Source organism: Pseudopipra pipra, chromosome 17 (assembly GCF_036250125.1).
Source record: "Pseudopipra pipra isolate bDixPip1 chromosome 17, bDixPip1.hap1, whole genome shotgun sequence".
NCBI classification, from domain to species: Eukaryota; Metazoa; Chordata; class Aves; order Passeriformes; family Pipridae; genus Pseudopipra; species Pseudopipra pipra.
Genome location: NC_087565.1, coordinates 6433236 through 6461139, shown reverse-complemented (window position 1 = coordinate 6461139; position 27904 = coordinate 6433236). Strand labels below are relative to the sequence as shown.

At 41.0% G+C, this 27904-nt stretch overlaps 1 protein-coding gene across 2 annotated transcripts in view; it reads left to right on the top strand.

Moving 5' to 3' along the window:
* CDH4 (cadherin 4) overlaps positions 1 to 27904 on the top strand; it is a 431501-nt gene that overhangs the window by 101623 nt on the left and 301974 nt on the right. The window contains exon 1 of one of the 2 annotated variants that reach the window (XM_064674094.1): positions 14339 to 14353. The exons of the other annotated variant lie outside the window; for it this stretch is intronic. The gene's annotated coding sequence lies outside the window, so the exon portion shown is untranslated. Of the gene's footprint in view, positions 1 to 14338; positions 14354 to 27904 lie in introns of those variants that run through there. 2 annotated transcript variants of the gene reach the window in all.

Sequence of the window (27904 nt, the reverse complement as noted above, 5' to 3'; positions counted from 1 at the left end):
AACAGTTGGATAAAGACAAACGTTGCTGGGTCCTGTTGTAACAGGCAAAACATTCACCTCTCAGAGCTGGGACTTGGAGAAAAAGCAGCTTTGAGCAGTAAAAAAAGCAGTGCAAGATGATGTTCAGCTGTTGTTTTGAGTATCTTGTAATAGATGCTGGTCCATCCCTAAGTATCTAAAAAGGATGGAATCAGAACAGAAACGCTGCTTGCACAGAGCAATATCTCTTCAAGACTGCACATCTTTGAAGTGATGGACACAGCTTGTTTCTTCTTCCAACTGCATAATTTTATAGCTATTTGCATAGAATTTAGTATTGCAAAGCTTTATGGAGCAGTGAAACAAGTAGCATCTGAGCAGCACCTGGCACAAAATGCAGACAAAAGGTCTGGATTGTACCTGCATTCAGAATAAGAATCTGAATTTTCCCTTTGGTTATTGTTGAGTAAATTGTTGGAAGAGTGGCCAAAGCTAGTAAAGTACTTCATGGGTATGTGCTGTGTGGAGAATTTCCTATTGTTGCTATTTTAATTTTTTTCATGAATATGTTTCAGTTATTACCTAGCTATACATAGCCCTTGGAAAATCACGTTGTAAGCTGCCCCTGAGTTTCTCTGATTTTTCTAATATGGGAAATATCTTCTTTATTTCACAGAAATGTTGTGAAATAACTTTATATACAGCAGTTAAAATGGTATAAAACACTTGCATGTTCTTTTGGCATGATTTATTTTGTGAGAACAGAAGAAAGCAATGTGAGGAATGAATCAGGGATTATATTGACCCGACTGTCACTGCGACGTCCTATTAAAATCCAGGATGTTTTATCATTCTCTGAAATTGGATTCAAAATCCATACGTAGCTGAGGATATAGTTATTAAATATTGTGCTGGTAATACTCATGTGCATGAACAGCAAACGTGTTGGAGGTCACAGAACCAGGAAGTAGTTGAGACTGGGAGTCACCTGTGGAGATTATGGGGTTTCTTCTTATGTTTCAGTGGAGTTCCCTGCATTTCAGTTTGTGCCCATGATGATTTAACCCCAGCCATGGCTCAGCCCCACACAGCTGCTCACCCACTCCCCTGCAGTGGGATGGGGAAGAGAGGGGGAAAGGTAAAAGTGAGGAAACTCCTGGATAAAGACAGTTCAACAGGGAAAGCAGAAGTTTGCACACAAGCAAAGTAAGGAGTTCATTAACCACTTCCCATTGGCAGGTGTTCAGCCATCCTCGGGAAATCAGGGCTCCATCATACGTGATGGTGACTGGGAAACACAGATACCCTAATTCTGAGTGTCCCAATTCCTCCTCCTTGCCCCAGCTCTGTATGCTGAGCATGACACCACATGGTCTGAAATATCCCCCAAACTCCTTGTGCACCCCCAGCCTCCTCACAAGTGGGATGAGGAGCAGAAAAGGCCCTGATGCTGTGTAAGCCCTGCCCAGCAGTGACCAAAATATCCCTGTGTGATCAAACCATTTTCAGCACAAATCCAAGCCATGGCCCATGTCACGAAGAAAATTAACTCTCCCAGCCAAAACCAGCCCTGTGCCCATCACCTCCTGCCCTGGCTCTGGGCAGGGAGCAGCCTTGGCCATGGGGACCATGGGGGAGCAGCCTGGGATGCTGAGAGCCCTCGGGTGTACTGAGGACAGCACTCACCTCTTTTCAGCTGCGTTTTGCTGTTTCCACTCTTATAATCCATTATTTCCTCCAGACAGTTCTAGTCACAGACAGTTACGTTGGCTGGCCTGGGCTGTCAATATTAAGTATCAAGACACTGGTAATAGTAACTTTTTCACTAAGCTCTGCATTTCTTGGAGAAGATTTTCTATTGTGGCAGAAGTGCCGGGCATGGAAAATCCTGCTTCGGTAAGTCAGAATGAAGTTACTGTGGAGTAAATCTCATTTAATGCTTTGAAACCTAAGAGCACATTCCTATTTTGATACATATGGACAATAAATCAGGTCTCATGAAGCCGTTATCTGTCTAAGAATAGCAAAGTATAAAGAGAAACAAAATGAATTCATATTGCATATAGATTTAAGTGTGAGCCCTTTCTGGTATCCAGGATTTTTTTCCTTTACAGTGTAATGACTTCTCGCAATTTTGCAATAATCAGTTATTATTCTAGAAGGCCAGCAATGCTGCTTATAGCCTATGAAGTACTGATTTGTTATGTTCATTTCCATTCCATGTGCTTGCTTTATGCTTTGACCCAGAAAATTTTGGGGGCAAGAACACTGTCTCCTTGGCTATCTGGAGTGCACTGGGCACAAGGTTTTAATTCTTATTGGTAATGTAAGCAGCACTTTTTGCTTAGCTGTGCCCAGTATCTGTTGTGCCTCTAAATAGGAAATCTATTCTTTATTAAGACCCTTGAGAGAACTCTTGTCTTGGTTGTCTCCCTGCTGAGTAGCCATGGTGGGTTCCACGGCACGTGCTGCCCCGGGATGGTGTCAGACCCATGTGCTGAGCTTGATTTTAGCACTGTCTGGAATTTGTATCATGCCCTTGAAAGCCTTAGGCTGGGGCTGTGTTTCCCTCCTGGAAAACAGGAATCAGGTTAGATGCTGATTTTTCAAAAGAAGCAAGCTAACTCTGACTTCACGTGCTTAAATTCCCATTATTTGAGTTGGTTGACTGCCTTAGCAAGTATTTAAAAGTCCTGCAGAAGAAGGTGTTGAGTAGTGTGCAGTTGGGTGCAGCTTGGATGCCGATGCCGTGGTAACCAATCCTGTTTTGATGCCCTGCTTGCCGAGTTCTTTGTGGGTCTTTTCTCTTGGGCTCTGCTTTATGTAGTTAGTGTAGAAAGCAGAACACAGAAGAAAAGACTTCACAAAATTAGCATGTCCTGTTAACAGTAGGGCAGGGATGTGTTGTCCTCCATGGCATCATCTGCTGCTGACATTCCGGCAGTTCTAATTACTTTAAGGACTCCCGTTGGTCCCCTCTGTAACTGCTGGATGATGCCTGAGGACACTCTTCATAGGTGTCAGGGAGCAACCAGAGAGTGAACTGCTCTGTTTGCAGGCAGAAAATCAGCTGAAGGTCTGTGAAGTTCCCAGGCCAGATGCTTTCCTTGTTCCTGGTCATACCTTCTCATCGTGCTTCTAGAGAATGCTTGTGTCTCTGAATCACTTCAGATTCCAGAGTCAATGCAAACTCTCTGTCTCCTGTTTCTTTCTTTTATATATATGCACAATTTTTTAAGCAACTCTAATTGGCTTAGAATATTTTTTTGGTGAAGTTAAGCTGTAAAGTTTTCCTGTCAAAGTATGTAAAATGTCTTGATAGTTACTAGTCTCCATTTTTCATCCCATTTTTTTATGGTGAGCTACGAACACCTGGGATTATTTGATTGTTGCATCTGGTGGGAGAAGATTGACATGTTTTTTTTGCATCATAGATACTGAGTTTACATTTTTCCCTTTTTTGTAGTCGTAGTCAGTGCTCACTTTCTTGAGATGCACTTCCATAATGGACTTGTACATTATTATTGGTGTTCTTTGATACAAAAGAGATTCAGTACCTCTGGGGCTATAAATATCATTGATTCACTCCAAATAGAGAATGATACTGTAATATTTTTTAGATTATTAAGACCTTTCCATTTTCTCTCTTATGGGGAAGAGTTATGAATTTGGTATTTAGTATGCCCTAGGTAACTGAAGTTACACAATCAAACCCTCTCTTTAAAACATAATTATGATTGTTTCCAACATTTAATTCTTTTTTCTTTTTCAAAATATTATTTTTAATGCCTTGAGCATTTTTTGTTTACTGCTTCAAAGAACTGCTCCTGTGGCCTGTGTTACAACAGAGGAAAGTCTTGGTAGTGGTATGGCAGATTATATTTCTCGCTACAAAGCTTTTATGGAATTGTTGAACACTTCAAGGCGTTGTAGTACGAATCCAAGCCTGCAATAAATGTATGGATTTCTTTTTCCCTACTGAATAACTAGGATGAAAAAAATCTCAGTCTTCTTTGTGTGGATTTCAGTTCCTTGGCCAGCTTGCTTTAAGAAAATAAGAAAAATTTAGAAAAAAGAGAAGAGGAAAAATGTTTCTTGGAGATGATGGCTTGAATCTTATTAAAATAGATGTCACTTGTGTAAGTGATTTAAAACTGTGTGAGGCACTAACACTTCTTCCAGGTGTTTATACATCAATCACGAATATATGTGGAGATACAGTAAGGGAGAAGTTGAATTTTATGGGGACAAAGGTGCAGATATAAAAAAGCCCAGTCAGTGTTTGTATCTGCAGCTCTGCTGCTGTTCACCACTCGTGTATCAGAGTCAGGTAAAACACAAAAGCTCTGCTATGTTTTATTTAATTTCATGAAGTAATGCCTGTGGAGACTGGACTGCAGAGAGACAGAAAGGGCTTCAGATTCTCAGGACAGAATGAGTGGGGCCAAACTGCTTTCCATCACATCTGCTGCATGCTCTGCAATACCTCTACAAGGAAATAATCTGTAAGGAGAAAAGTGGATGTGGAGAAAACAAAAACTCCAGTTGTGAGATGTGTGGTGTAAAACCACCAGCATATCTTGCTTTGAGAAGTGCCACAAAGTTTTCCTGTGGTGGCTGTGCAGCACAAGTTAAAGCACATTAAATGGTGTGTGGATGTTGATGGTGAGGAGAAAAACAGCTCAAAAGCTAAAACCCAGGAGGGTGTCTGTGCTCTCCCGTGGGAATGTTCCTACTGGGATTTAATGTGCTGCGACTCCTGCACGGTGAGTGCACCCCATTAGTGGATTTGCCTCAACTTTCCCACACGTCCTTATGTTGATGTGACTTTTGGTCCTGCTCTGGATGCTGCCTGCAGACTCACAGCCACGTATTTCCATGGACAGACCTTGCTCTGCAGATCCTGCACCGTGTCGCCCTTACGTGTCAGTCATTTAATTAACCTTTCAAATTGTCTCTTCAGTCCCAGTTAGAAAGGGCAAAGTCCCGTGGCCTGTTTTAATATTTAAAATGAGAAACCGATGTTCATCACTGACGCTTCATTTCCTGTAGAATGATGTGCCTCAGAGCCCTTTTATCTGCTGGACCTGATGTGCATGATGATGCCTCTACTACAGTAACACACACTTTTCAGTCCCTAGTTTAGGCCGATTTAGGTGAAAAGAAGATCATCCAGAATGTGATGATGATTCAACACTTATGGTTTTTAGCCATCTCAGCCTAAATATATTCTCAGCAGGATACTTGGGAGTAGGGAGGGACAGCAAAAATGCTCTGCTCTGTTGCATTTCTAATGGGTTTAGTAATGCTCAGTAGAAACGGTATCTTCAGTTTTCTTGGTACAGACATTTGTAACAGAGTACCCTGTGCTATAAAGGCAATTAATTATCTGTCTGATGTGCTTACTGTACATCAAAATCTGCTTTTTAATTATGAGTATGAAACTGGCTGCACAAAGGAGCAGTTTTTGATTTCCTAAGATACTTAGTGTGTTACGAATAGGAAAATTCAAGTTGAGCATTTTATTCCTGTTTTAAAGTAACTGTCAAAGTTATAAAACTATGCAGAAACTAGTGTTTTGGTTGTCTGATTGCAAAAAAAATTGTGAACCTGTAAAAATTATTAGTAGATAGTGAGGGTTTTCTCGCCCTAAGAAATCCAGCAGCTTTAGACACTTTTCCCAATTAATCCAATACAAAACATGAGACACAGACACCATCTCAAAACAGGCATCTAATTCAGGAGTCTGTTGGGGACTGGAGTTCTTTAGATAGTCCAGGAAGTTTTCTGAGGACTCTGACTCATCGTTCAGAGACTGCAGTAGTGAAGTGGAAGTTTGGGTTCTTATCTACGCCTCTCAACTTCACACCCCATAAAAATGTGTGAATGCTGTCCTGCGTGTCTTCAAGCTTCGCGTCCATATGGGAATGTAAATGATTAATAATAGTGTTTTGCTGATGGTGGAGAATAAAACAAACATTGTTCTGGTGCGTGAAAGTGAAATCTGAAAAAAAAAATTGGCATATGAAAGTCTTTTTTACTAAACTGAAGGCTACGTTATAATGGGATTTTGCATGAAATTTGCAAGTGGTACACTAAGAATTAATTTGCTGCTAGGTTTGAGGATAGAAAAGCTTCAAAATTATTAATAAACATGGAGGGGGAAAATTTGATTTGTAAGTGCTTTGTGATCTAATTTTGAAGAAGGATGAAATCCTTTATTCTTTTTAGTTGTACTGTTTCTGTTGATAGAAATCTGTGGACGATTAGCCAGCGTAGAATTAGAACGTGATAGAGTTGGTTTAACCTGGAGCAGCATCAGTCAACTGGGGAGTAAACTCTGAAAGTACTGAAAAATGTTCAGCAACATTCGTGACTATCCAGAAAAGAAAATGTATGTGTTTATCCAATTAAAACTCAGGGAATAAATAAGCACTTTAGACACAATCTAATTATCCAGTTGGAATTTGGCCAGGAATCTAGGATTTGACAGCCCTTGAGTTAGAGGTGTCAACAGGGAATTAATAGCGAGGGTGAGGAGTTGAGTTCTGCGTCCCAGACGTGGGGTACTGGGAAGTACTGACAGTGCCCACCACAATGAACTACTCCTTTATCCCTGCCCTTCATTAGTGTGCCCTGAAATAGCGTGAAACATAATTAAAATAATCCTGAATTATCATTATTTTAAGTGCCACTAATGGCACTATTGGAGACAATGAGATGAAATAGTATCCAATTTTTCTCGTTAATATTGTCCTTTTAATTCCTCTTGCATCAAAGCCTGTGTCTGCATAAAATAGCTCTTGAGGAGGATTGGGCTGCATTATGAGGTATCACAGAGTTTTGGGTTCTTCATCTTCAGATCTTTAAGGAGGAAAGATTTATTTTTCTTTGAGCTTCTCTGTGGGGCAATAGAAAGTCCCATTTCTAAGAAATAATACCAGATATCTATGCTAATGCTACGCTGTTTGTAAATGTTTTTTCACAGACTGGTTCTTTGCAGTTGGAGCCGTCTCCCCAAGAGCAGCTCAGTTATAGAGGGGAAACTGGGCAGCTTCATCTTTAGTGTGATAACTTTGGCAAGAGATTTACTCTTGAGCAGTGAACACCTATGAGTTTGGGGGGTACGTGTCTCAGCGACACAGTTTCAAAATTTGGTTCTTCCTCTCCTCCTGAAAGACAGGGGAGTCGGTTTAATTCGCAGGATTGGAGGGGTTTTATTTTGGTGCTTTTAATTTTCTTTTTTCCCCCTCTTGCTGTTTGGTTTGGCTGACATGCACAAGGGTGTGTTTCTTGGGTCCACTTTTCAATTGCAGCATCAATAGCACTCCCAAATAGCTGCAGGTGAGTCCATGGGCCGTGGTCACCAAATACAGTTCAGAGTTCTCTGTGGTTTCCACATGAACTGTCATATCCTTCACAAGCATCTTTACTTGACAGCTGATGTTGGCTCGAAGTTTCAGATGCAAAACCTAATCTGCATTTTGTTGGGTCCCAAGCTGACTTCCTACCTGCTCCAGCCCTTGGGATCCCTGTGGCTTCATTTGTCAATGCAAGCATTTAATTGTTTGCTTTGCTCTACTTGATGCCCCATTTCTGTATGATACTGGCTGGGAGGAACCCTGAACACATTCCTGTATATATGCCTTGTATTTAAGGGGTGTTTGCTATTTAAGGGGTGTTTAAGCTGAAGTGCCAGTGAGGCACCAGTAAAACTGGATGAAGCTGTTGCGCTCCCAATCAACCCAGGCACTTACTGCTTCAAACACAAAGCTGCACAGCTTTGGCCATATGCTCCAGAGCCTCACTTGGCATTAACCTCCCATAGATGTGCACCAAGTATTGTAGTATCCTCTGTGTCTGATATTCTCAAAAACAGGCTTTTGTGCATCTGTGCGTGTAATGAAGCAAAGTGGTGGATAGCAGAGACTTTTATGATGGTTGTCTAGACAGGATCCGTAGAGATAAGTTCTTTTTTACCAATTAGAAAAGAAGTAAAAAAAATCAAAGATTTATTTTGCTTAAGCGGTACCTGAGAGTAAAGCCATTCTCTCGGTTGGTTGCTCAACTGTTAAGGTGATGTTGAGGATATTATTGAACGAGACTGAAGTACCAACGAAGAATTAGCCAGTTCAGCTAAATAACTGAGCATTTTATATTTGGGTGGGAATAGGATTCCATGTGTCTTTTAGGAGAAACAACTAAATTAGATTTTTATTAAGAGATTAATCCATATCACTCCTTACGTCCTGCAGGATTTTCTGTTGCAGCAGAGACTAGTTCTTAGCAGACCCAGTTGTGGAGGCTCTGCCTGGTCTTTGCAGCCTCCTTGTAGTTTCTCTTGGTGTTGGGAAATGGGCCATGGAGTCTTCACCGGTTGACATAAATACCCAAGTGCCATCCATTTGTCATGCCTCAGGCACAGGCATTTCGGGACATGCTGCAGATCATGGCTGTGATTGAGAGGCAGACACCACAGGGATGCTGTCAGGGATAATTCAAGGTCTTTACTACAGTCTTCAGGGAACCAATTTCTGCAGACCCTAAAAGATTCTCCAAACTGGAGTGTGGTCATTGTCTGGACTAAGGGAGTGACTGCTTTCTCTCCACTCATTATCTGCCTCTCTCATTTACTAACGAGCTGCCGCAATTCTGCACTGTCCTTCCCTCCCATACAAGAGGGAAACACTGTGTGCAATATCTGTCTGCCCAACAAACCTGTCCTTCAGGAAGGAGAACCATCATTCAGTTTCCCTCTGTCTGATCAATCCATCCCAATCCTGCCTGCTTTGGAAGGAGCAGGAAAACGAGCCTGTTCTTTTTCTCCTCTTAAGAAAAAACTGTTAAATACTTAAATGCAGGCTAGTTTTTTTTTTTAATCTCCCTGTGAAATGCCTCAGGGCAAGGTTACAGTAATTGTATGTTCTGTTGTCCTGCTCTACAGAGTCCCATTGTAATTTGGCTCGGTTTTGTAGCATTTATCTCTGGGGCTTCAGCTGGAGTAGCTATTGCAGAGTGTCAGTGTGGTGTTACAAAGGGGTCTATTACGTGTGTGTGTTCCTTGGGAGGTTGTCTGCCAAGGTGTACTGGTGAAGATGCTGTGGGGTTTGTGACTGACAGGGTTTTATTCCCCTTTTTATATATATATATATTTTTTTTTTAATGGGAGGTTGAAAAAGTAATAATTTTTTAAGCAAAAAGGAAAGATTTTTGTAGGTTAGGTAGAACATTGTGATCTTGTAACTGTGGAGTAGTTTATTGTTCTCTGGAGGAGTACAGAGCACATGGCTCTGATTCTCTGTGATATTGCAATTTTTCACTCATCCGTCCTATCCACGTTTCTCTTCCTACCTGCTAATCCTGGTCAACTTGACCCATTTCTGACCAGAAGTCTTTATCTGATTCAGGGACAAATTAATCAGGCATTACATGTAAAATGTCAGTTCTTATACAGTAGTGAAATGCTCCTGAGCTCATTTATTATCTTGCACAGGAGACTAAAGTGCATTGCTGCTGGAATGGGGCCCCTCTTTTAGGCTTTACCCTGTCTTGGTACAGGTTGTCCTTTGGGGACTGGAGATCTTTCAGGGCAGACACAAATCCTAAGTATTTTTTTGTAATGATTGCTAAGCTTTTACCATTACTGAAGAGGAATTTAAGGAGTTAGAACCAGATTGGTTAAAGATCTATTTGTTTTCCCTCAGGTCACTGCAGATTCAGAGAATGGGTTAGTTTGTGCTTTGTTTCCTGGCAGGAGCATGTTTTCAATATAATCCACACATCTCTGCATGTTCTCATTGTTTGGATTGTGCTCCACAATATTTCAGACATGAAAGCAGTTAATATGGTTCATTCCTCTTGACTCTGACCATATTTGTCCCCATCAATTCATTTCACTTCAGAGGATGATTCCCTTTTGGCTGAGAATGAGGTGCCTCAAAGCTTTGCCTTCTTCCCTCAGTGCTTTTATCACCTTCTTCAGATGCCAGAACACCTTTATAGCTGCACCACATGCTGTTCTGCACTTCTTTTCTGCACTGGGTGCTTTAATGGAAGAACAGGTTGAAAAATGTGGGGTACAACCCAGAATTTTAGATGTTACTCCAGTCAGTGGGGGTTAGTCTCCTTGTATCCTGCTCTCCTGACCTATTTTACCAAGGCAGCTAGAAGCAGTCTAACTTTCTTGACGTGCATCACCCAATTCATTGCAGCTGTTAAAAAAGAGATGGTGTGTTTCAAGGTGCACCAGCAGTAACATTACCTAGAAGCTTCCTTTTAGCAAAAATAAAAAAATCTGTGAACATTGGGGGTGCATTAAAAATTTAAAATGCAACTAGTGTTTTCCATATTGTATGTAAATAAAGGGGTAGTATGAGCCTTTTCTGGTGGGTTGTGTCTTTCATACACATGCATGTCTGCACTCTGAAAGCTTTCCTGTCCCTGCCTGTTAAACTTGGCTGCACCACTTCAGCAATCCACCCCACACTGGGATAGCTCCTGCATCTCATGGGTAATCTGGGATGCTGCACACAAATCCTTATGCAAGTTCTCAGTCTGACAAGCTTGAGCTAGGCCAGGCAGATCTGTGAGAGGTGTTCAGCACCATTTGTACTGCCACTGGACTGTAAACTCAGCTCAGATGTTTATCACTGTGTTTCCAGCCCAAGCCCGCTGTTGTTCCACACAACCTCTTTCCCTGATGGAGTTTGTCTCAATAAAACTTCACGCACAGCAGCTTCTCTGCTGGACGAGGATGTGTTTGTTTCTCTGCTTCTGAGTCTGTGGTCAAGCTCTGTTGAAAAAGAAAAACTCTGAATGTGGACCTGAGTCTTTTTTATAAAACTGTAAAGATGTGGCAAAATATTTATCAAGGAGAGAATTTTTCTACAGAATGCACAGCTTTTGGCACTGTCGCACTTTTTTCACTGTTACTTTGGTATCTTGTCTCACTTCTAACAGGCTTGGTTACCTTAGGAGGGAGCTGAGTCTGTGCTGGCCAGGTTGGCCATCCTTGAGGGATTGGTTTCAGTTATAGAATCCTAGAATAGTTTGGGTTGGAAGGGGCCTTAAAGAACATCTAGTTCCAATCCCCTGCTGTTCAGAGAGGTGACCAAGTCCATTCTTTTTTTTTTTTTTTTCCCTTGTGCTGCAGAGTGGTGTGTTTTGGCTCTGTGTTCAGGAGGCACAGATGTTGGAGCTCACGCTCTGCAGTCTGGTAGGACCACGGATCCCCACAGAAATGTCAAGTGGACAGGGCTGGAGTGGGTGGATGGGATGTGTGGGAGGAGGCTGAGGCTGGACGGGGGTGACCTGGGCTGGTGGCCACCTTGGAGGTCAAAACAGGCTGTGCAGTGAGAAGTGGCTTGGTCTGATGAAAAGATAGGAGTAGAGCAAACTTATGGGTGCAGAACACGAGGGGAGAGAACTGCCAAAGCCAACTGAAGCATTAAAATGAATTAAACAGAGAGAGCCATTCTTTGGATTTGCAAGTTTTCAGCTGATTCCAGTCTCTAACTACACATTTTCCAGCTCTGCAGAGTGTGTGAGGCTGTTCCCAAGGGACCCCAGGGCTGCTCCTAATGAATTACAGGCTTACCAGGCCTCCGAATTTGTTTAATTTGGTTTTCTTTTATGAAATGAATTTCCTTTGGTTTAGTGCAGTGGGTGGAATGATTTTATTTTATTTTTTTTAGCGTGCAGAGCATTATTTTATAAACTCTCTAAGAGGATTGGAGTATCAAAGCTCTGGATAAGTCCTGCATTTGAATTTTTGTGACTTCTTCACAAACGGATCATTATTCATTTTCACCTTTACGGGTGTTGCTTTCTGTATGAAATGCAGAATAACCAGCTGCTAAGTGAGTTTCAAATGGAGCTTTTCATTTTCTTCTGAGGAAATAACACGAGCTGTGGTGGTAATAGATCATCTGTATAGGAGGCAAATCTATTTTTTATGAGCGTGATATTTTGATGGCAAGCGCCGAAATCATATAAAAATAAGAATACATATTGCAGATAATTAGTTCTGAGGGTTTGGGTTTATTTTATTTTATTGTGCTAAACTCTAACTTCTACATGGGCAGAGATGAAGAGCTGTTTGCTGTATATTGTCTCCTGGAGTTTCAGCCAAATGGGTAGAACCTGAGTGTCAGAGTTCACAGGGTTTAGTAGGGCAGCAGAGGTAGAACTGGGAAAAGTTGAGCCAGTTTTTCAAGGCAAATCTCCCCAACTCCAACTGTCTTCAGCACCAGGGTGGGTTGTGTTGGGCACCCAACAGCCCTTGTAGCCGGAATGAGAACAGACCTTACAAATCCTCATCCCACTGACCTGGCTGTAAACGCATCCTGTCACTTCTATTCCTGTTTTGTTTTCAGGGAGGGTCAGAGGGGATAAAACAGTCGGGAATCCCTTGTAGTGCAGCCTGAAAACCAGTGAGTGTGCTGGTGGAGCAGAGGTGGCTGCACGGGCTGCTGTGGCTGCTGCTGAGTGAGGAGCTGTCACGTTGAGAGAAAAAAAAAGGCTGGAAAAGCACTTGTTGTTACAACCACTGAAAAATGTTAAAAGTTGCTTGGATGCAAAACTGAGACAAATATAATCTAGAGGATGCCATTTCACGCACGTGCCCCTCTCTAATTCGTTCGTTGTAATGCTTTCTATTTGCCCAATAATGAAAAATATTGTTGCCGAAGCTGAAAATGAAAATTAAATTTCTGGTAGGATATACTGGAGTAATGAAGAAAAAGAGAATGTAAAAAGGGTTCTTCCATGATAATTAAGAATTATAAAGTCATTACTTAAACTTGCTTTCTGAATTACAGAGAGAATTAAACTGCTTGTTTCAGAGCAGAATCCTTGTAGCATTCCTTCATTAAAATTCTACATTGTCAAAACGGATAAAAATGCATATACAATGACTAATTTTGTTCCAACCTTGCCTCTGCTTTGGGCCTTATCTCTCTTAACAACAAAGCTCACCTTGAAGGGACTGAAATAATGATATATATTTGCTGAGCTGGAAAAAGAAAGAAAGAAGCATCTACTTTTTGCAATCTGTGTTCTTTCCCCTCCAGATACTGAGGAGGAAAAGACCTGTGGGGTACTAAAGCTCTCATGTACCATAAAGTGGTATTATAATGAAAAGTATTACTTTTTATGGCATCCCTACAGTATTAAGGAAAGGCATTTTTCTATAAATGTTAATCTTTAATCTTTATAAATTGCACTCTGTAAGACTAGAAGGTCTGTAAAGCATTTGTCCTGAAGGCTTAGAAGGATCAAAATAGCATTGCAGACTTTCTATTTTTTCTTTTTTTCTTTCAATTTCTTTTCTTTTTTTCTTAAACTTAGAATTGCTACCTTGTTTGGTGGAGAAATGGGTGAGAGTGATGTAAGCCATTAGACTTTCCTTCCAGGTAGCCCTTAAGCTGATGTTCAACTTTATGTATCTGCATAGGTCCAGTTGAGTCACTGGGACTTTAGTCTGTGCTAAAATCCTGTCTGGAATAGGAGGATTAAGGACTGGGAGCCACACAGGCTCAGCTCCTCTCCCAGATTTCTACCAGCTCTAATTGCAAGGACACTTTGGGTGAATGAAACATCCATTCTAAATGGTGTTAGAGGGAAGTTCTTTTCAGGCAAGGGTGAAAATGAGCAGGTTTGACAGATAATTAAAACAGCTTTATACATTTTCTCCCTACCGGATTTTCCCCCACTCTTCTTTCCAGTGAATTTTCTGTTGTGTTCTCTGCTCTACCTCAGCCTTTGCTCCAGGTGTTGCTTCTGATTGTGCTGATCTTCGTTGATGGGATGAGGCTTCCAGAGGTGGAGCTGCTGTTTGAAAATGATTGGATTGGGTTGCACCCTGAATTTGAACCTTAATATTTAAGTTTTGCTTTGATATCAGCTTGCCTGGTGTATGTGGGTTTGTAAAAGTCTGGGCTTGGGGCTCGCTTTACCAGCTGGTGAGCAAGGGGTTGATTAAACCTAAATTGAGAGTGTTAACAAATCCCTGCTGAAAGTTGTGATAAGCATCAGCAATTTCCAGTTTTGTTGAACTTTTTAAAATTGGTTGGCCATTCTGAAAAATACGCATTAATGGTGTATTAATACTTGATATCTGTTTATCAATGAAACCTTGCTATAATAAAGTATTTATGAGATGTAATTTTAATCTATAATGAAAGTTTGTCCAATGCACTCTCATAATTTAAAAAGCAGAACTTTCCCAGAAGTTTTAGCTCTGCCTAATATGTCCTTTATTACTTTTGTTTTTCTCTAGGTAAGTGTCTCCATTCTGAAACTGCAGGAAAGTTTTCTGAATGCTGAAAAGTTGGATGCCTGTGGAACAAGTAAAGCTCCTGAGCTTCAGTTTTTGGTAAAATCTGTCACAGATTTGCTGTCCTTTGTGAGTTTGTAGGAACATTTTTATCTCTGAATTTTGAGAATGCTAAATGGGTGTTGGTGGGCTCCTGAAGGAGGAGGTAGACTCATGTGCAAAATGGATTTTTAATTTAGATCCAAGTCTGAGGCTGACTGAAGGTAAAGACTGAATGGAGTAAAACCAAGAATCACCTTTTCAATGTGGGTTTTGTGGGTTTTTTTCTACTGTTGTTGACTACAAAGTCACATTAACTGTTAAATTGTATGTGAGTGTGTGGACAAGTCAAAACAGTCTTGTGCTTGTTCATCTCAACCAATCCTTGATGGTGCTACAGAAATATTATTTGGTAAATATATATAATTTTAGCCTTCATAGTAAAAACCGTGGAGGGGGGATTATGGGTTGTCATACCATTTTTCTTGGACACAACTTGGTTTGCAAGTTTGCAGCTTGGTGTTGGTAGTGGCAGAGATTGGTTCCCCTGAAATTCAACCCTCCCAAAAAGTATCAAGCTGGCAGTGCCTGGGTGAGCAAGTGGAGAAAAGTATCCTGGTCCAGTGCTCTTAGATTTTATTTTTTTTTTGAAGTGGGAATTGCTCCAAGTCTGGTAATTCAGTGAAGGTTTTTACTGCATCCAGGTCTCAAAGCCTTAAAGAGCTGGTGCTCTGGTCTCACTCCTGAACCCAGATCTCTGAGGTTTCAGAGCAAATCCAGTTGCACTGTGTTATTTTCTGACTTAATCCAAGTGGCTCAACTACACCTTGTTTCAAGATTGAAATAATGATGTGTGTGTGAGAAAGGAAAACAAGAGCTTTTTGTTTTGGTTTTGTTTTTTTTACTTAAGGTTAAGAGGTAAATGCACTGTTCGATGCAGATGTAAATTGTAATTGTGGCTTTACGGTGTATGTATTAGAATATTGACCTGAATTGATACTACAAATATAATTACATTGATTCTTTACTGATGGCTATAAACAGTGACATTTCCCTTGATCTCTGAACAGAGTTAGTTATAAAACACATGCTCCACTTTTATATTCACACATTGCATTCTCATCACTTTTGTCTCCTACTCCCCAAGGGCTTGATTTGAAGAAGTGTCTGATTTAATGGAAAAAATGATGAAACAACACAGACAGCAGTTTGGAGCATTTCTAACACAGAGGAAGGTGTTTCTTTTTGATTACGCTCCTCAGACTTCATTGCTTATATTTGAATATTTTGCTTAAGAAAAATATGATGCCAGGCTATTTTCACTTCTTAAATTATTTTAAAACATGCATCTGCCTTCATTGGTCTCAGAAATGAGTACTACTGAAGTAGGAGCTATTGCTCTGATCTGGTTTAACAAATCATGCTCCAAACTTCCCATCAGGTTACCAGACTGGAGAGAGCTCTTATTTGAAAGGATAGAAATGAGACATGGGAACCTCAGACACTGCAGTTTTTACTAGTGGCAAATATATATACCATAAAAATAAGATCTAAACATTAGGAAAATGGGTTGGTATTACTGCTTGTAATGTGGCCTCACGCCTTCATTTCACAAATTCCAAAGAGAACCCTCCAACTTCTCTCTTATGCTCTTCCAAGTAAATATCAAGAAAAAATGCTCACAGATAAGCATTTTAAAAAATGGAGATTTCAGTCAAAACTACTGTTCTTTTAAAGTGACTTCTTTTGACTTTTCTTATTCTGTGCTGCCAAGTTGTGCTTGTATCTCTGGAAACAGCTCCTGAATTCTTTCTTAACATCCTCAGAATCATCATCCCGAGGACATTGTGAAATGAGACCAAGTAATTGTAACTGAGATTGCTAAATATGCTGTCAGTGCTAAGATTATAAGTGTGATTGTTCTGGCAGTATGCTGTGATCAAGCCACCATGTTGTTTATCCTTATTTAGAGGAGTCTTTCTGGGATGTTATTTTAGTAAGCTACAAAAGGAATGATTATAATGTCTTGTTTAAGGAGACAAATGCTTCTGACTGCTTAAACACAGAACAGTTTTGTGCATCGCTCCTGAAGCAGTAAGTCAAGCAGTTTTCAATCTCAACAAGAAAAACAGCAGTAATGGCATCATATTAAAACATTTTTAGCATCTCCCCCTTTGTAAGAGGTGCCTCTTCTACTCGAGAAGCAGAGCCAATAAAGCTGTGTCAGGTTTGTGTATAATGCAATTTATACATAAAGAAGTAAAAAATAATGAAAGGTGTTCTTTTTTATTTTTTAAGAAAAAAAAATCCGGAATAACATTTACCAGTGTCTCTCATTAGGAGATTGCAGAGTAAAGCAGAGCTGTCTTGATTATAATAACCATCTTTCAGATAATGCAGCAATACATTAGCACTTTACACTGGTTTTCTAAGTAGATTTGCTTTATTTCCAGTTCCTAACAGAAGCCAAATAAAAGTAGATTATGCTTTTGACCATAATAAAGAAATTCCACCCAATCTCTGCTGCTCTTAGAAAGTGTCAGATAGTTTTGGGGCAGATGGTGTTGGTAAGGGATAGAGTCAGGGAAATGGGAGCCTGGGAAGACAGGGAGCACTTCTGGACAGATGGACCTCGTTGATTTTGGCAAGCTGGGTTGTACAGTGGGCTAGAGTTTACTAGTTTTTTGTCTTCCTGGGCATTATTCCAGAGCAGCACCTTGTGCTCTCTAGGCACAGACACTCTCTCAAGTATTTCACTGCTGTTCATCCAGGACACACATCCTGCTCTGCTCACTGTGGCTGTGATTTTGTAAGTGGTTGAGGAGCACTTTAGGATTTCTGAGTGTACTTGAAGAGCTGTGATTGCTCCTTCCTTGGACATTTGGGAATGTTACCCATGTGTGTGCCTTGTCTCCACTTGTGTTTGTGTTGGTCCCTCCTGCTGGTGATGGTGCCTGTGGTCGGAGGCACTGCCAGGGCTTGGCTTGGTGTCCTCCAGCTGCATCAATTCTGTAACCACTTTGTGTGACTGCTGCAGGTTTCTCCCTGGACTGATCCACATACAATGTGGCACAGGCCCCCAAAATAGAGCTGAGTCTTTTCAGACTGAAATGGCCCATTTTTGTGGCTCCTGAGATGCCCCGTTCAAGTGTCATGTGGGAGCGTGAGGGCAGATGGCAGCTGGTGTGGTACAGAAGGTCTTGTAACTACGTTTCAGGTTTAAGTGCAGCATAAATCAGCCACAACTAAATGCTCTTCAGTCCTGGCTGAACCTCAGATGAGACAGTAAGTGCAGTGAAATTCATCTGGTTCCTCACTTTGAGAGAAAGGAAAAACCATGTCTAGGTGGGCTGAGTGCGTGTTGATGAGTTTGTTTGGGGCACAGGGGTTGGGGTGGACAGGCTGCTGTGCATGAGTAACACAGTGCTTTTGTCCTCAAAGACTTTGCAGGCACCACCTTGCCTTGCTCTTTATCCTGCAGTTGTCCTGGGTTTGTTCTTTTAATGCACAAGCTCTGGGAAATACCATTAAGAAAGTGAAAGCAGTTGGAAAGTAAAGGGTATCTGTGTATTCAGTTGTGACACCAAGTTAGATGAAGAGAGGTCAGCATGTTTCAGTGTAAAGCCCTTAAATCAGGGGGAAAATGCATGGTCTTATTTCAATTTCAGAGCTTTGTCTGGGTTGCAGTGCAGAAAATGCTGCTGTTACTTTAAATACCTGGGGCAGTTGTCACTGGGGTTTTAATGTTGCCTACGATATTACTTTACTGTGATTAGCTTAGTGATATATTCCATAACCTCTGGGCTATTTCTTTGAAATGTATTTCCATTTTAAAAGTATACTTCTATGACCATACTAAGAGGAAAATTACCAAGTTCAGAAGTCATTGCTGCTGAGTAACTTTAATGGCACACCGTGCAAAATGTGCTTTAAACATACGTCTCTCCCTAATTGAGTAGTCACTGTTGTTTTCCATATCATGTAAAAATATTGCCCTTACACTTATGTCAATTCAAAGGAGCTTTTATGTGGATAGTTATTTGAATTAGCTGATCAGAAAGCACTAGGAGTGTGCTTGGATGTTTAAAGCCCTGCATCTGTATAAATCATGTGTCAAATACGCTTTCCACTGCTATGTGTGAGGTTGGGCAATTGATTTATCCAGTGGAAATATTCAGCCCTTTCAGCATTCACCAAATATGTTTCTCAGAAAGTTGTTGCACACAAAAATACCTGCATTAAAGGATGTTAGGCTGCAAAGGAGAGCACACAAACCTTAAGAAATCTTCAAATTAAGATAGTCTGTCCAACCTTTCTTTGCATCTTGTGTGCATCTGCATTACAATGAAGCCTTTATATGGTCTCATGCTATTTCTGCACAGGACCCTGGCCTCAGTCAGTGCACACAAAGTAGGATGCTCAGTTAATGAGAGGCTATTCAATATTTTGTTTTCCTTTCATTAATCAATGTGTCCCCTATGCCTTATTTCTGCTTGTAATTCAAACTGTGTTCTGGAGACAGAATTATTAATTTCCTTTCGGGCTCCTGTGTAGTGCTCATCATTTTAGTATTTGACTGGATCATAAGCACTTGGGAGTTTCTTTTCTTGAATTAAAACTCCTTGTGAGGTAAGGGGGTTCCAGTTTTTCCCCCATGTTGTAGTATTGAATTGAGCAACAAGAGATTAAGGCCAAAACTACCCATTAATTTCAGGTGTCCAATCTGCAGTGAGTTGGGCCTGGTTTTTTTGGCTTACTTTACACAACCAGATTGCAGCTCTCACTGAGTCCATTTGCAGCTGTGAATATTTAGCCCCTGCACTTAAGATAATGAAATCACAGACAGCAGTGGAAAGATTGCCTTCCTCCATCCAGGCTGGCACTGGTGAAGGTGAGGAAGGACTCCGTTCTTAATTAGGGATGTCCTGGAGACCATTTGATTGGACTCTCAGATCTCTAACCATCAAAGCCATGCCAGTTGCATCTTTTCCACGTTTCCCTCTGTACCTGTGAGCATCTTTTCCCTTGTCCAGCCTCTGTCCTTCATCACAGCCTTGTCCTCCTCACCTCTGACACACCTTTAGTTTTTTTTACCTGACTTCTTGCCCTGCCCTGACACACTTTACCTTTCACGTCAGTCACCTGTGTTTTCCTTGGAGCCCTGACCTGTTATGTATGAAATATTGAACAGGTAAATACTGATCAGCTTTTTGCTGATGGTGTGGGAACTGACATTCCAGTTTTCAGAGGACTAGAGGAAGGGCATCACTCGGGTTCAAAGCCCCCTCTGTTAAATTCCCAGCCGTTGCTTAAAACTATACAGATGCCACATCTTTTCAAATAAAAGGTTGCCAGGTTGTTTTAATGCGTACAAATGTTTTATTCACACTGATCTTGAACCCGGCTGACCTGTTTCAGCTGGAGCTTTCAGCCTGGGACAGGCACTTGGAAAGATGCACGTTGGCCAGCCAGCTTGTGCTTTGGTTGAAAACAACCCAGAAATAGGATTTTACAAAAGAAACATATTTAATACTAGTCAGACTGTAACACATCTGAAAGGTACCACATGCATGAGACATGAAGTAGAGCTTTGGATCATAGGAGCGTTTCTTTTAATGACTTATATTGCATAAAAAAGCACTCTAATAACCTGAGGTGAGTTAACAATCAGTGCAGATACTCAGTACGCATTAGTTTGCATGAAAATTAAATATAATCATTGCCTTTTCTTTGTTGTGTCTGTGAAAAAGGCTGTGGTGTTTGCTGTCAGAATCACAATATTGGTTGGGTTTCATGAGGATTCTGACTGATGAAGAGTTGTGTCTCTACCTCAAAACACAGCCGGGCATAAAATGCCTGTTTCTATTCCCCTTCCTAATGGAAAACATTCTTGCTTTCTCAATCCTGTCTTGCTTTTATTAAGTGAGAGAGACAGTCACACCTGTAGTAGATTAGAATTGATCATAAGCGATTCGTGCTCCGCTGTGAACCCTCGTGGCATCATTATTTCATGAACTTCCACACGCTGTATGATGCATTATTACTGGTTTTTAAAGAACACCTGTAGCCTTCATTTTTCTTCTCTGTCTGACAGTGCAACACTACTAAGAATGGGAAAGGTAAACGAGGCAGCAAGCCATTGGAAAAAGGTAATTTAGTTAATCGGTGATTGCTGTGGTGAGAATGGTTCTCTTTGTTTTGCCACAGAAAAGCTGTACATTTTGATCCTGAGAATGAGTTGAAACAGATAGAATAGATTGTTCAAGTTCTGGGCTAGAATGCTTTCTGACTACCTACTAAATATATATATATATATTTGTATATATGTGTATATATATACACACAAATATATGCATCTTGTATGCTAATAGAAATGTATATGTAGTGGTATAAATATCAAAATTATATTTTAAGTAAGAAAAACAACCAGAGGCCCTCTCATTGAGTCTCTGTGGTGCTTTATGTCTCAAGACTCATCTCTCTGCATAGTGAATATAAGGGTTTTTTCCCCTCTTCACTAAGTTCTAGAGAGGGGCTTCTGAAGCTGTTTCATAAATGGGAGATAAAATGAGGACATGCAGTATTTCCATGTTCTCAGAATATCATCTGTGACTGTGGCTATCCCATGCTACTTGGGGACCTGTTCCAGTTTTAACAGTTTCCAGAAGTACAATGGGCAGAAGGTATTAAAAAGAATTACAGACTTTTGCAAAGATTGACAAAATAAAGCTGAAGGGATTTTCTCCTTCCTTGAAGACTAGGTTAGGTAATAATACCTCTGTGTGGTGTGCAGAAGGAACATTAATTTTAATCAAGTAGGGATAAGTACTTTTCCCTTTCTGTCTGTGAAATGATAGACCTGAGAAGCAGTGGCAGAAAGACTTTGTTGGGTTTCTGGTTTGTAAAGCAAAAGGAGACAGACTGGTGGTTACTGTAAAAATACTGTATTTCCTTCTCATAAAGTGAGCTGTAAGTAGAAGGTCAGAAGCAGAAAAGAATCCTATTTTCAATGCCGTGATTATCCATTATTGTCATTGCATAAAGTTGAATACCAAATGCACTGGTATGGCAGCAGCAACTGGGCATTCAATTCATGTAAACTGAGAGAGTGTATTAATTCTAGAGTTAACTTCCAAGTATTGCCCTTTAAATTCTTAATAACAGATGAATGCATTTATCTTTTAATATCTTAAGATATTTTAAAAATACAAAAAATACACAGTGAAAGATGCCGACAAATAGTGGTCTCCCAGCGAAGCATCAAGTTGGATGCAAAACTTTAACTTCACTTAAAGGTCTTATTGTGCAAGGATGCTGAAGCGCTGTGAATGCTTTCTTATTAGCCCTCTGAAGTGGGTGAACTCACCCATGGTGATGAATTTCCATTTGAAATGAAATTCAAGCAACTTCTGAATAGCAGCCTATATACTTCATCTCCCCTGTACTCACTGGGTTAATTGAGGTGGGTCTCACCTGGAAAAAAGAAGTCTTCAGAAGACTGATGTGCCAGTGCTCTTAATAGTATTCACAAAGACAGAATCTATCACCTAAGGACATTGATACTACAATAAATTGGAAGGAACTATTTCCACATCGCTCATGTATATTGTATATAATGAGTCTCTGGGATGTCTCCACGCTGCTGATAAGCAGCCTGCAGCAAAGTAGATACAGCTCGTTTTATCGTGATTTCAGACTGCAGCGCTTGACTTCTGGGACTTGGAAACTTAGCAGCAAACCAAACAACGCCCTTCACAGGCACTGACTTTCCTGGGCTTCATCTCCAGTCCAAAGTCAGGTGATCCCCTGCTGTTTCCATGCTCTGTAGCTTTGCAAGGACGCTTGTCACTGTTACGTAGCTGAATCGGTTCCTTGGACTTCAGGTGAAAACGAAGTCCAGCTTTAGTGCTCCTGCCTCACCGCAGGTTCTGCTCTGAAATTATTTCAGAGGGAGAGAATTCTGACCATTCCCCAGTGTGGCCGCAGGTGGCCTTTTTTCCTCCTGTTTTTTCCACGTCTCATCTAGAAAAGTCTCCCATCACTCTGCTGTGGCCACTGTGGTTGCATCCACCTTCATGCAGAAGCACTGTAGCATTCCCTTGGTGGGATTGGGTTTGCACTAAGTGTCAGGATTGAAACTGTAAAAATGAGGTTGAGTCAGTCCAATTGACAGAGCTTTATCCAAGCAGTACAGTATCCAATTGCTGTAATAGGCTTCATTTGGAACAGAGCAGAGAGGAATGAGAGGTTTAATAACAGGGTTCACTAAAATGTACATTACTACTGTATTACTTACATTGTGACCCAGTTCTGCTATTGTGAGCCTTATAAAAGATAAAATAGGTCATCAGATGGAGATAAATCAATGGAAGTAAAATTGAATGTGTTCATAATCATTTTAAGATTTTTATATGGGCAAAAGATTAATTAAATAGACAAAAGTAATTTTCAAAGAGCCTTTTTAATACTAAGTCTCAGATAAAAGGGCAAATGGAGAAATATATTGCAAAGCTTGTAAGTGGGGCCTAAAATTGCTTGTTTGTAGTTGCTCACGTGAACAGGAGGACAACTGCAGAAGGTCAGGGCACCACTGGGATCTTCATTCTTGGCTTTGCTCACAGTTTGGCCCCAAACTTTGTGATTTCTCCTTGCCCCCACTTGACCAGGTGTTCAGGAGACCTGCTTTCCCCTGCAACCGCTCGGGGCTTATGTGGTTGGTGTCCAGACAGTGCTGAGTTGATTGTTAGTTCAAATATATCATGAAAAGGGAGAATACTATAGGACAAAAATGTGTTTGGTTGGGATTCTCAGATATGCACCATGTGCATCATCCTCCTCATGCCAATTTTCCACGTACTGTTCATGAAGTCATTCGAACTTTTGCGTGTTAAAGTACCCGATGTGCTAAAGGACTGTTCATCCTCAGCTTGTCATTTAGGACATCCTGCCATGGAATTAAACAGTCCTACCTCTGTGCTAAAAGGTAAATAGACACTTAATCTCTGACATTCTCCGTGATGTGATGATATAAAATAGAGAATGTTGTGTACATAACGGGAAACATGAAATTGAGGATTTGCTGATAGTTTAAAATGGTGCTTCTTTCTGGAGGGAGGAAAGCCAAGGTGAGTAGTGTTAAAAGAACTGCTTTACATGTGTTGATTTAAAATTTAAATTAATTCACCTTGGCCATGATTGCATCACTTTGCTTTTTGCTTTCTGCACGCATTTGGGCAGTCAACTTTCAGTGCTGAAATTCAAAGCCAAGCTGCATTTGTCACAGTGTGAAATCAACTGCATAGGCTGTGGAAGAAGAGAGAAAGCATAACTAATTGAATTTTAGACGTTTCACAAAATCGAGGCGGGGGTGGGAAGTGGTTCTTTCACTGATGCTGAGGCCCCACTCTTGTAGTAAACACCCAGGGAATCAGTGGGCGCCCGTGCAGGCACACGCTGTGGTATCACAGTACGTTTTGATGGTGGGTTGCTAAAAATCCAGGAACTTCCATGCTCAGGAGCTGGTTGTCTGCCCTCCATAGATTTTCCTGAGTCCCAGATCTGCAGCCTTTGGTTGGTTGTCTCCATCTTAGCCTTGAGGACTGTGCCTGTGTTGTGGCACAGAGTGGAAATTCTCATTTCCAGGGATTTTTTTCTGCATGGCACGAACACGGATACGATACATTTGGCTCTGTATGTTGTGTGTGTAAATAAGGTTGAAGTAATAATGACTTTTCAGAAATAATAAGCAAAACACCCTTCACCCCAAGCAGTTAGATTTATAGTGCCTGCTGTTGTTGTTAGGCATTAAGCTGTTTGTCCCCAGTTAGCATTTACATAATATGGGGTCTTACTGTTTTCTGCATCTTTGTGACTTCTGCTAATAAAAGAATTCTGACATTGTGCTGGCTATGATGGAAGATGTCAAACTGTTTATAGTGTCTAAACAAAAGGCTCCTTACTTGGCTTTGTGTTTTCGTTATAGACATGTTATTACAGCACAACTTCAGCTGCAGCAGAGTGGTACTTTGCAAAAACAAAGTTTTTCCATTATTTAGAAACTGTAGCCTTGTAATCTGGTCAGAAGTACTCCTGAAAAACAGTTCCTGAGTTTGGGAACTGGTTTTGGTGTCAGCCCTCTTCCCCTTCTCCATGCAAAGACACAGGGAAGTACAGAAAATAGCATTTACTTTTCCCAAGAAGGGCTGCCTGAAAAGTGGGTTCAGGAGAAGGAAAGGATGTACTTTATAGTCACAAGATGTTGTAAGAGAAGGTTCTGCTCTGTCACCTGCTGTTGCAGTCACTAAGGTTTAATTTGATCTTTTTTAATATCATACCCAGGTGTCTCTCTCTTGCAATGAAGTGGTTAGCATAAATCTGCCATGTGCATTGGTATTTCATTTTTATTGGCTTTTATTTAACTTGGTAAAAGGTAATCTGTTTTTATTAATTGAATCACTCTCCCTCCTGCTTCTGGCAGGGACAGAACTTCCCTTGAAAATGGTATTCGAGGGGAAAAAAAATCAAACAAACAAAAACCCCAAACCACTGATATAAGTGAAAGCCATGAGTTTTCTGTGTCTTCCACTGTTGTCCTTGCTGCTGCTGCCTGCAGGAGCTGCTTTAGTGGGCTCTCTGGGTGACTGCTGCTCCTGTGGGCTGCTCCAGCATTCCCTTTCTCCCCAGGTCACCCCCAACCTGCTCTGTGCTGGGCTTCAAGCATGTTTTGAGGTGACTTTTGACAAATCACCAGCTGGAAGGATGCTCTGGCCATTCCCCTCAGACTGTGGCCATCTGAGCTCTGTGTGGTGTGGACAGAGGTGCCTTTGAGCCCGTTGTGTCTGGGTGTTTGCTTGAGCCTTGCTTAAATACACTGAGCAGCAACTGATGCTGTTCCAAGTAGCTGGTGACAAATTTAAGAAGAATTTGTAGTAGTAGGGCAGCATTCATAGGGAAGTAGCTTTTGGTTGATAATCTTCAGTTTGCCCAGTGCCTGAGCTGAGCTATTATAAACCCTTCAGGAGTAACTGCTCCAGCTGATTGATTTTTTTCAGGGTAGCCGAGACTTCTGAAAGGGAGCAATGAAGATTTGAATTCCAGCAGTGGTTTATTGCCTTGTGCAGAGGGAAGTAAATATTGATACAGAATGCTTATTTACTGAGCAGGGGTAGTGTCAGCAAAATTAAGGTGTGTACTTTGCTCTTCATGGTAAAGAAGAAATAAAGGAATTGATAGAGTTCAGAGTGATGGATGTGACAGTGTAATTCAACCCTGCCTGGCTTTCTTGTGTTTTCTTTTCTTCTCCTTGCTTCAGAGGTGTGACTGGGCAGGGATAGGAAAGAGATCTCCCTAAAATCTGGTGGGTTTTTTTGTGTTGGTTTGTTGGGTTTTTTTACTTGGGTGACATCACCTCACAGAATCACAGAATATGCTGAGTTGGAAGGGACCCACAAGGATCATCCAGTCCAACTCCTGGCCCTGCACAGGCCCATCCACAAAAGTCACACTCTGTGCCCGAGATCATTGTCCAAATGCTTCTTAGCTCTGGCAGTCTTGGTGCTTAGCCCACTGCCCTGGGGAGCCTGTTCAGTGCCCAAAAACCCTCTGGGGGAAGAACCTCCTTCTCATACCTGCCCTCTCCAATGGGCTTCATGAGGGCACAAGGCTGGTCAGGATCCAAGTGCCTCAGCAGTGCGTTTGAAATGCTGCCCTGCATTGGATTCAGTGCAGATGTGGCCAGAACTGCCCCAGTCTGGGTCACAGGGAGGAAAATCAGGCAGAGCTGGGAGCAGATCCCCGGACCCTCCTGCTCCTGGTGTTGCCATCCCACAGTGATGGGAGCACATCAGCCTTGGCAGCAGGTGCTGCACACATCCCACAGCCCCAGCAATGGATACCCCGCAGCAGAGGGGGAAAATAAAGATGGAATGAGTGTAACTTTTCTACCACCCAGCCAGTAATTGCTGCTGGATCAATGCCATGTATTAGCAGGACTGTGCTACGAGGGGAGTTTCAGCAGCATTGCAGTGTAGGCACTTCCACTGGGAATTAGCACAGTCATAAATGTAGGAGAGCTTAAAAAAGGAGTAGCAGGGGAAAAGTATTGTATATCTGTTAATTATAAACCATAGATTGTACTCGCAGCAACAGCGTCGGGAACGAGTAGCTTATATTGTCCTATTTCCAGCAGCACTTTAGACTATGAAAACTGATTTTATTTTAAATGGTTATTTTATTTTCAGCAAGGCTTTGCTCAGTTTGATCAGGAAAGGTTCACTGTCTAGTAATCATGTATAAAACAAAGCTTCTGACTCAGTGCTGGGGGTATTAACCGTGGTGGGTTTATGATGATAGCCAGTAATTAAGGTCAGGGTTTCATTGTGCTGAGCACAGTGAAAACACATGCAAACAGACTGATAACCTCAAATTGCTTACACTGGGAAGAGCTGAATAGTGCAATTGTCCTTTTAAAAAAGACAGTCCAGGTTGCTCAGACTTTGACTTTCTCCATGTAACAACAAGAATCTATATAAGTAGAATTCAATACTGGTGGATGGGGTGGGAAGAGCACCAGTAAAGGTGATACTTGCACTAAAAAGAAGGTTTTAATTTTGCTAAAATAACACACCACTCTCCCCACTCCAAAAAAAAAGATTTTGCCTACAGTCAGGATTTCAAAGACACTTCTTTTTCTAACAACTCAGCTTCCAAAATTGGGCTGTCAATTAATCGTATTTGTACATTTGGAGGCTTAAAGGCTGATATTAAGCATCTGCTCCATTACTATTTAGCTACCCAAACAGCTACATTGTAGTGCTGAACACTTTATTAGTGTTTGTTCAGAGTACGTGCAGAGGAGGTTTGATAGCCTAGAAATTTTAAATGCTAGTTTGTCATCACAGATTGTTTGTCTACTTTTTTTATTCATGGTAGAAGAGCATTTTATGCAGGCATAAAAAGAGAGATATTTATCACACGTGCCCCTTCTTGACCCCAGCCCATAATCACTGTGGTAGAGTTGAATATCAAGAGCTGGGTAATTCACAAATTGAAATATTGACAGAATTTTGTACAACTCATTTTTTTTGTTTGTTTCACTTGCATCTTTGATGGGATTTTAAACAGGGCAGTCTTTCAAAATTTCCTAAAAATAATTCCCTACCAAATTGTACAACTCCCCTAGGATGACAAGTTTTCTGCAAAATTGAAATTACTTACATGCTTATTTCGGTGACTAACTGCAAAATTATCAAATGATGTGTTTTAATCCAATTACATTCTTACTGGAGTGAAACTTGCCTAACACTTCCCATGTACAGCCAGGGCTTGGGTTTCTGGCATGAGTTCTGTGTTATGAGCTCAACAGCATTTAAAGGCTTGTCAAGTTATCTGTTACTGCTTTTTTTGAGGTCTCAAAGACAGCCCTAAAATAAAAAAAAAAAAAGAGGAGTCTGATGGATTTCATATTACACTAAAGGAAATTATTAGCAGTACCAAAGAGTTACAGAATTATTCTAATACTCTTAAATTTTGCGACATCTGCGTGAAAATACTCATGAGGGAGGTGCGGACAGCGAGAAAAATTCATAGTAGTGGCAAGATTTCATATCTTTT